This window comes from Montipora capricornis, chromosome 6 (assembly GCF_036669925.1).
Source record: "Montipora capricornis isolate CH-2021 chromosome 6, ASM3666992v2, whole genome shotgun sequence".
Classification (NCBI taxonomy): Eukaryota; Metazoa; Cnidaria; class Anthozoa; order Scleractinia; family Acroporidae; genus Montipora; species Montipora capricornis.
This window is the reverse complement of record NC_090888.1, coordinates 46,363,116-46,365,615: the sequence shown is the minus strand read 5'-3', so window position 1 is coordinate 46,365,615 and position 2,500 is coordinate 46,363,116. Positions and strand designations below refer to the sequence as shown.

General features: G+C 36.3%; 1 long non-coding RNA gene across 1 annotated transcript in view; it reads left to right on the top strand.

Moving 5' to 3' along the window:
- LOC138052302 (uncharacterized) overlaps positions 1 to 2,500 on the top strand; it is a 6,582-nt gene that overhangs the window by 1,424 nt on the left and 2,658 nt on the right. Inside the window, exon 2 of the long non-coding RNA XR_011133041.1 lies at positions 150 to 224. This is a non-coding gene — a long non-coding RNA (uncharacterized lncRNA). The remainder of the gene's footprint in view (positions 1 to 149; positions 225 to 2,500) is intronic.

Sequence of the window (2,500 nt, the reverse complement as noted above, 5' to 3'; positions counted from 1 at the left end):
TGTAGCCGTTTAAATAGAATGAAATACGTGTCCTTAAAACTCAGTTGTGGGACAACACGATGGATATTACGATAAAGGGTTTATTTTGCTAATTCAAAATCACAAACTCGGACAGAATTTCACTTGCAAAGTACTTATATCTTCTGTAGATACATGATACGGACGGAGCTAAGGACATTGGACCTGAGATCGTTTGACAATAACGAAAATATCACACCTGTTATGTAAGTATTAATGCAAAGACATTTGAGTAATTTCCTGCAGACAAACTAGAACTGTTATAATTTAAATTCATGTCTTAATTTATCGACCGTTTCTATGGGCTTTATGTTGATCGTTTTTCAACGATTAAATGACACTTTTTTGGTAGTTTAATCTTTTCCACAAAATTTTCCAGCAGCAATGAATTGCCTCTGAATACTAATGTAGGTCTTCCAATACTAAAAATGTCGTAGTTTGTGAAATTTCGAGGTAAAAAGGACACAACTTGCTGTTGGCCGAATCGAAAAGGCAATACGGAGTAAGTAAAGCTATCTTTCTTCTTCAAAACCCTGTTTTGTGTCTTTATACTTCGCGCCCGGGAAAGCGAGTAAAAGGCAAATCTCTTCGACCATTTCAGAAAAATGGCGTTCTTCCTTTGTAATTAGGGAGCTTAAGTTACGCGTTTTTGAGACGCGGACGGCAACCGGAAGAGAACATTTCGCGTGCCAGAACAGTGGTGTCTCCCAGATTTTTATATTTATCATCTCTAATGGAGAAAAGATACTTAGTAATGTAAATGTGGTTGTGTGAAGGCACGATAAAAGGGAAAACAGCTCACTTCCAGTTGCCATGCGCGTCTCACAAACGCGCGTACTTAAACTCCCTATTGAAGCCCCTAATAATGTCTCCGTGATTTCAATATCCCGCGCAAGTGCTTTGTGAATAATTCATGATGCCCGGCCTTTCTGCGCGATGTATAGAATAGTGAAAATTAAGCGGCTGCGTCCGCCACAGGCATTTCGTTACACTGGCGAGTCCCACCTAAAAACTTTTGTGTGCAGTTCCTATGCATCTTGAACAGCAGATCATGAAAAGATTACCTTGAATTTTTTGTAGATAAAATGTGACTGAAGTTATTTTCATTTTTGGGAGAATAAACCACGCAATTATTTAACTGTGAATGCACTCTATTGCGTCTATGCAACTATTGATGTTTAAGGTGTAATGTCCCCCTGGAAAGGATGGAAAACTAGTCTTAGGAGAGTCCGAGGCAGGATTCGAACATACGACGGCCCTAACACTGGCCGGATTCTCTACCCATTGAGCTGCTAGATCTCCTGGGGTTCTAGGTAGTTTATTTAGCTCCTGAATGAAAAACGTGTCTGGCTGGTTGGCGGGACAGACCATTACACCTTAAAAGGCACTATGTCACAGCAGCTATGTGTACTTTTAACAATTACTTACTCCTACTCGCTACACAACTTAACGTTAATCCAGATATTAACACAAATTAAAGCTTCGTGGCGAAAAATTATCTGCCGTGCACACATGATTTCAGTTGCAAACAACAAAGATAAACTTTGAAAAACTGCCAGGCTGACCAGTCTTAAAGTAAAGTAAAGTAAAGTAAAGTAAAGTGTGTAAAATGTTTTTAAAATGTTCGTGTTTTAATGCCCAAAAACTCGGCAAAATGTTCATGATATCTCTGTAAATTAAGTACTTAAAACCTGACGGAAGGCGGGAAATGTCAATAAAGTGTCTGTAAAACTGGAGGGGTAAAGTATGTGAAATGTTTTTAAAATGTTGGTGTTTTAGTGCACAAAATCTCTGTAAATTAAATATTTAAAACCTGACGGAAGGCAAGAAATGCAATAAAATATCTGTAAAACTGGAGGGGTAAAGGATGTGAAATGTTTTTAAAATGTTGGTGTTTTAGTGCAGAAAATCTCAGCAAAATGTTTTCAATATGTATGTAAATAACAGCATTTAATACCTGACGTAAGGCAGGAAATGTTAATAAAAAGTAAAATAGATGAAAGGTTAGTCGATTTTACGTAGCACAAGGAAGGAGTTCTAGAGTTTGTGAATGCATAAATTTTCATTTAAAATCGAAAAATAAGCATGTGTTTATATTACATTCAACAATAAAATTCTTGCAATAAGTTCAATAAAATAATTCAATTAATAACATGAGTGACAAATTAATCCTTAATTTCAGGGTTAATTTATAATTTTACATGAGAAATTACTTTGTTGCCATTGCACCTTTTTCTACAGTGCCAAAGTGGTGTCCAGCTTTGAAAAAACCCAAGTCCTATGAACGTGATTTGTCACCCACGATTTATAGCTAATGAAATGGTACAATGTATAGTCGTGAAGTGAGGGAATAATTCCACTTGTGTTTTGTTCAAAATCAAATAATTTTTCTTGCCTTAAGGCTCATGATTATGTTTGATTTTGGACAAAACGTGTGTGAAATTACATGTATTCCCTAATTTGACTCATCACGATTTGATAA